We start from the raw sequence: 7,642 nt of genomic DNA on the forward strand, positions 1-7,642 counted from the left end.
GTGGTTTACATCTGGTCTTCATAAACTTACATCACATAAGATGTTTAGGCTTCTCATGTCTAAGCAGGCCCATCTCAGAGATTCTGACCTGCTACCCAGAGGCCCAAACAGGCTGTTCAATGAGTGAGAAGAATCGATATTTAGGCATCCATACCCTATTTGTAATAACTGGCATCCATGACCCATCACTTGGAAAGCTATAGCTGACATGGTTTGGCTTTGTTTTCCCCACCCAAATCTTATCTTGAATTGTAGTTCCCATAATCCCCACATGTCCTGGGAGGGACCTGGTGGGAGGTAATTTAATCACGGGGGTGGTTACTCTCATGCTGTTCTCATGAGATCTGATGATTTTATAAGAGCCTTTCCCCCTTTTGCTGGACACTTCTTGCTGCTGCCATGTGAAGAAGGATGTGCTTCCTTACCCTTCCACCATGATTGTAAGTTTCCTGAGGCCTCTTCAGCCATGCCAAAGTGTGAGTCAATTAAACCCTTTTCCTTTTTAAATTACTCAGTCTCTGGTATATCTTTATTAGCAGCGTCAGAATGGATAAATACACACGCCAACACTGAAAGCTAAAGAAACTATCTTTTCTCAGTCAGGCAATTGCTGCTGTGGTTACCAGCTCAAGAATCATTTCATTTATGACCATCTGTAAGAGAATGAAATGTACTTGCAGTCTTTGACTTTCCTAGTTTCCTCAGTTCCAATAACAGATGTTGACCAAGTATTACATATGATTGACGGAAAGAAATTATTTCCGAAACCTGAGGACTAAGGAGTTCTGAATTATATAAATATATATTGGTACGCACATATGCATATACACCTTCAGTTGATTAGTTTCGTTAGTTAATTTGTTAGTTATATAAGTGGCAGGAATGTCTTGTAGAAAATTACCATTCTTTTCCAAGGCATCTCGCTAAGACGAGGTCATTATAAGGTGTTTAGATAAGCCCCCATCAGGCAGAGGAGAAGGTTTTCTTCCATTACTGGCTGCCAGTTAGAGGACTGATCATTCTTGTCATTATGGGTTACAGTTTCCTACCTTTCTGAGTGCCTGACAATCCTTGATTGAAAACAAGACACTAAATTTTACCTTGTCGGGTTGTGGATATTTTCATATTCCTATCTTGATCTTTCTCCTGGAATGTAGTTAGTTTTTTGGAAATAATTTCATCTATGTGAGTGTTGCTTTAATGACTTCTTATGTAGGTCTGGAGCAGTGCTCTGTCTCGAGTTCCTTACTCCTCACTACGGAGGAAATATTGTTCTGTGTACTCAACCCAAGTCCTCTGAATCGTGAGTATTTTTTGTCTGACCAGTTGAAACAGGCACTGTGGCAACGCTGGACACTACTTCTTTTAATCATTTTAGATGGTTCTCTCCCTGGCTTCAAGCAATTTCCTCCTATGCATGTACTGATTAGAACATTGAGGTTCTTTTTAACTGTGGAACTCTTTCTTCTCTAGAACTCTGTCCTTTGAAATCTAACTCTCTTGGTCTCCTCATCTCCTCAATTCAGGGAGTCTGCTGAGCTCCAACTCAACTCCCCTTTTCTGCATGAATCCTGAATGCTTTCTCAAGGCACTGAGCTGGAGCAATCAGAGGGCTTCCTTTGCCATTTTCCAGGGATTACTGTCCTTCATTGTTAGATGTCTAATGTCTTGAAAGCCATTGTTTTATATATTTTGTGGGGGGTTTGTTGTTGTTTTGGGGGTGTTCTCCCAAGAAGTTGAGTAAGTCTCTTTCATGATACCCAATTTTTTTGTAGTAGTGGAAGTTCTCATGTAAATAATTTTTACCTTCTAAAAGCTCAGCCTACTTGTAAAGAGTGGATTAATATGCTACAAGAAAGGAAGCTGATCAGTTTAAAGCATATTCTGGAAGAAAAGGTAAAAGCTGATGCTAAATAGAACTAGATAGTTGACTGAGTAAATAGAGACAGATATAATACATACTTTAAAGGTAGATCATTGCAAAAATTATGCAAAGTAATTTTAATCTATTACATGGTCTATTACTAATAGAAGTTATTAGAAATACAATTTTATTAACACACATAGGCCAAAGCTTATATACTAAAGCTAGTAGTGAGATCTAATAAATAAAAGATGGAACAAAGGACGTTTTTCATTAAATAGTGAGATTTAGCATTTTTAAGCTTAAGTATTTACTATAAAGAAATATTTGTCCTGTTTTTGGAGATATATGGAAAAATAAGAAAAAATGTGACTTTAAAATTTGTCTTAGAATCTTTTAAGCAAATATACCAAATTCAGACACATACTCAGATGAGATATAATCCAGATAATTATTCTCAAATAATAATATATGCATTTGTAATTATACTGGCATCTCAGTTAGTTTAGTAGATTTAATTTTCATGATTCTTTTTTACTTCAAGAGAGAACTTCACTTAGATTTAGACCATGATAGGCATGACACTAATTTATTTGATTGCATGGTTCTCCAGGTAATACCACAAGTGATAGATGGAATATATGAAAAATTTTGCAATTTAGCAATAATTAGAGCATTTATAATATTTTTACATCAGTCCAAGAAAACTAATTTCAATATAACTGAAAAAATCCTGGATATAAGAAACAAAAGATAGGTAGATATATAGATTTATAGATAAAAGAATGTATACTTTTCTAATAAATATGCTATTAGTATACAATTATCCTTTAATATTACTTATTTATAATGTAACAACTGATTTTTAACATACTTATATAACCTTTTAAAAAATAACTCATTCAGAAAACTTTTTCTGGGCTTCTCATAACTCAAGCTGAGCAATACAAATTCTATGACTTCTATTTTCTGCTACAAGTTCTTTTCCAAGAGTTCTTTGCCTTCTTTAGATGTTTTTATGCAAATATTATCTCTGCCTTATAGTTATTCCATGTCCCACTTATATTTTCCCAAAGAAGTTACAGGGTCTCACTACTATAAACATTTCCTTGAGTTCTTATTTTATTTTGGAAAAAAACGTAATAGTAGATTATTTGTTTTTTTCTGTAATTATTGGATCTATCAATATGTTGGTGAATAAAAGTACATGTATATATTTTAAATTAAAACATAATATTTAAAAACAATTATTTTTAATCCTTGCTTTTAGCTGCTTTTTTTCATGAACTAAACAACGAATTATCCCAATCTTATTTTAGAAGTGAATTTCCGCTGAGAAAAAAACGAAATATAAAATAAAAATTTAATGTACACCTGATCCCGAGTAGGGATATTAATAATTATTTTCAATATGATGTACTCAGTTATCAATGACATATACATGGCACCCAGAACTCACTGCCTCTTTCACTTCTAATTCCACTAATGTCTTTGGATTTTAAGAAATCAATTACTTAAATAATCCTTGATTATCCAAAATGATTAATTGAAAGTTTAATACATACTTCAGAATGTACATGTTCTGTCTCCTAGTGATAATTTATAATAATTATCACTGATTCTGAAATAAAGATATTAAATATTCTCCCTTTTAAATTGAGTTAATATGAAAAGAATTTAGATTCTGTAGGAAAAAGTCACTATAAAAATCAATATACATAAAGTTTTTTTGTGTTCATAGTGTATATATCAGATCTTTCATTGAACCTCAGCCATCAACTTGCTCATGTACATTTGTTTTACATAAATATGTACATTTTACCTGTGCAATACGAAGCGCCACTAATTCTACTGAAATGTATATGACAAGCCATTTCCAACAATATTATTTTCTGCATCATCCGCAACTTCTGAATATTCTGCTAAGAACTGATGAGGTGAACATTTGTGTATATGATCTGAATTTAGAAGCTGATGCCATTTTAACATGTAAACAATAGTATTTACAAGGCTACTAATGACTTACTAAAATGTAGCTAACTATTATCTCCATTGAAGAAACACTGTTTAATTTGAACTTTTCCAAATTTTGTGCTGCATTTTGTAAATGTTTATAACTGACAGCAGCACTATTCATAGTACTAAATTGTTGATAAACACACCTAAATGAAATCCCATTAGTAGCTACCATATTTATGGTTACTAAAACTACACATCCAAGTGTCTGATTACCTCATTCTGTCTTTTGTTGTAGTCATTCCTGATCATTTATATATTAAAATACATTTTTTACCTGGTGACATGTGCCTGTAGTCCCAACTACAAAGGAGGCTGAGGTGGGAGGATCACTTCAGCCTGGGTGGCAGAGGTTTTAATGAGCTGATATCACAACACCGCACTCCAGCATGGGCATCAGAGTAAGACCCTGTCTCCAAAACAAAAAATAAATAAAGAAATTGTTTTTCTTTTATTTCTTCTTTGTACTATGGTTAGGATACCATATTAACATTTTAAACCATATTTATAAGCAGGTTATACTGTTGTATTACAAATTGTATTTCAGAACAATGAAGGGTATTTACAGCATGTTTTCTATGAATATAGGGTGTTGGTACCAATCAGTTAAGAACCATTGAACTAGGTGATCTTGTCCAATCTTTTATCTTTTTACACTGTCCATATTCTCATTGTCCAAATATTGCAGCTGCTAGCCACGTATGCCTATTTAAATGTCAATTAATTATTTAATGCAAAGTTAAAATTAACTTCCTCAGTTGTTATGCTCACTTTCAAGTGATCAATAGCCACATATGCCTATTAAGTATCATACTAGAAAATGCAGAATAGAACATTGCCACCATCACATATCATTGTATTAATAAATAATTGTATCAATGCTTAATTTTACCCAAATATTTTTTCGAGCAGACATCCTTCTCTCCATTCTAACTCATATATATCTATTGGCCTATTTTATTATATACATATACATATATTTTTTTCATTTCAACTTTTATTTTACATTTAAGGGTAGCGTGTTCACTTTCGTTACATGGGTTTACAGTGCGATGTTGAGGTTTGGGATGAGTGATCCCATCATAGCAGTGAGAATAGTACCCAATTGGTAGTTTTTCAGGCCCCACCCCTCTTCCTCTCTCCCCCTTCTAGTACTCACCAGTGTTTATTATTGCCAGTACTCACCAGTGTTTATTATAGCTACATTTTAGTAAAAGAAAGTCATTAGTAGCCTTGTAAATACTATAAATACTACCAGTGTTTATTATTGCCATCTTTATTTCCAAGTGTACCCTATATTTAGCTTTCACTTGTAAGCGAGAACATGCAGTGTTTGGCTTTCTATTCCTACAATAATTCCCTTAGGATGGTGGCCTGTAGCTGCATCCACGTTACTGCAAAGGACATGATCTCATTTTTATATGACTGTGGAGTATTCCATGGTGAGTATGAATGACGTTTTCTTTATTCAGTCCACTGTCGATGGGCACCTAAGTTGATACCATGTTGTTGCTACTGTGAACTGTGCTGTGATGAACCTGCAAGTGCATGTGTCTTTTTGGTAGAATAGCTTATTTTCCTTTGGGTATACAACCAGTAATAGAATCGCTGGGTTGAATGGTTTTACACTGTCCAAATGGTAAAACACTGTCCGAATGTTTTAAGTTATTTGAGAATTCTCCAAATTGCTTTCTACAGTGGCTGAACTAATTTACATTCCCATGAACAGTGTATAGGTGTTCCCTTTACTCTGGTGCCTAGCCAGCATCTGTTTTGTTTTGTTTTTTTTTTTTGATCATAGCCCTTCTGACAAGTGTGAGATGGTATCTCATTGTGTTTTTGATTTGCATATCTCTGATGGTTAGTGATGCTAAGCATTTTTTTCATGTATTTGTTGGCAACTTGTATGTCTTCTTTTGATAATTGTTGGTTCATGTCTTTTGCCCACCTTTTATTGGGGTTATTTGTTTTCTGCTTATAGAATTGTTAAAGTTCCTTATAGATTCTGAATGTTAAACTTTTTTGGATGAAAAATTTGCAAATATATTCTCCTATTACTTAGGTTGTCTACTTATTTTGTTGATAGTTTGTTTTGCTATGCAGAAGCTCTTTAGTTTAATTAGTTCCCATGGGTCAGTTTTTGTCTTTGTTGCAATTGCTTTTGAGGAGTTAGCCATAATTTTTTTGCCAAAGCTGATATTGAGAAGGGTATTTCCTATATTTTTCATATGGGATTTATATAGTTTGAGGACTTACATTTAAATCTTTAATCCATCTTGAGTTAATCTTTGTGTATGGTGAAAGGTAGGAGTCTAATTTCATCCTCCTGCATATGGCTAGCCAATAAAAAATTGACTAAAATATCAGTCATTATGAATAAAATTCAAGGTAAACTGGAATAAAAATAAACTATAATGAAATATTAAAATAATTTCTATTAAAATCAAGATCTAGACAGAATTTTTCTTTATCACTATCATTACTTGTTTATTCAAACGTTCTTGTAAATACAATGAAATTGTGTAAAATGGCATAACCACCAAAAAGAGAAAACATGTCTTGTTTTGTGACTAATATATTTGTTTAGTTAAATAACAACTGAAATTAAAATTAAAGTATGCTAAATTGATTTTATGTTCATTTTGTACTCTAATAAATGATTTTCCCCATTTTAGCAATAAATTCATAAAGGAAATAATATATGTCAGACAACATTAATATATTTTAAATTTAGAATATTTTGCTAGAAAAAATGCCACTTACATGAAATCTAGTTGAAGAATGTAAAATTATGTCTGAACTATGTGAATTAAGTCCATCTACTTATATACAAAAACTGTATTATTAAAATTTTTAATTATTATAAAAATAAAAGATTCACTTAAACAATTTTCATTAGAATATCATCATAGTTGTTATCAGTTTTAATTGGATAAAATCATTTTAATGTTTTTATAAATGATAAATGTCCCTAGGATAGTCAGATAAAATTAGTGGCAGACATTTTTATTTTAAGCTGCTAGAACACATATTAAATCTATTAATTTTACTGGCTGAGGTATCAAAATAAAAAAGGAACAGAAGAAGGAATCTGTAAAAAAGACCTCAATATATATTTTAATTTAATACGTGGCAAAGACGATTTGAAATCAGTTAGGAAAGGTTATATTCTAAATAGCAAGTGAAAGTACTAATTTCCATTCACTGAGAAAAAATAAAATTATATCAATAATTTCATCATATGTGAAAATGTCTTACATATATATTAGATGATTAAACGTGAAAAAATATAGTAAGAAAACTACACGAATGGCAAAGGTGTTGGGGAAAACTTCTTAACCAAGACAAAAAAAAATCAGAAGCTGAAAAAGAAAAGATAGTCATATTTTATTAAGAAAAAGTGAACATAAAAAAAACATGAACAGAATACATGGGTAGATAATAAATTATAAAAAATATTTGCAATGCTGAAGATAGAGTTATTATCTGTAATTTATAATAGTACTTGATAAATGACAAGAAGAGTGCTAAATGTTACAAAATGTGCAAATTACTTGAAGAGGCAATTAATAGAAGAGCAAATTTTAATGAAAAGATGCTCAAACTCGTTAGTTTTCAGGGTAATGCAAAGAAAAGGAACAATGAGCTATATCACATTTTAGGAAGCAGATGTCAAAATTGAAAAACTCTTGTAACATCTTTCTGGTAGAAAATTATGTTCAAGAGTACGTAATATATTATCCATGCACATATAAATTGTTA

Source organism: Colobus angolensis, unplaced genomic scaffold (genome assembly GCF_000951035.1).
Source record: "Colobus angolensis palliatus isolate OR3802 unplaced genomic scaffold, Cang.pa_1.0 Scaffold261, whole genome shotgun sequence".
Taxonomy (NCBI): domain Eukaryota; kingdom Metazoa; phylum Chordata; class Mammalia; order Primates; family Cercopithecidae; genus Colobus; species Colobus angolensis.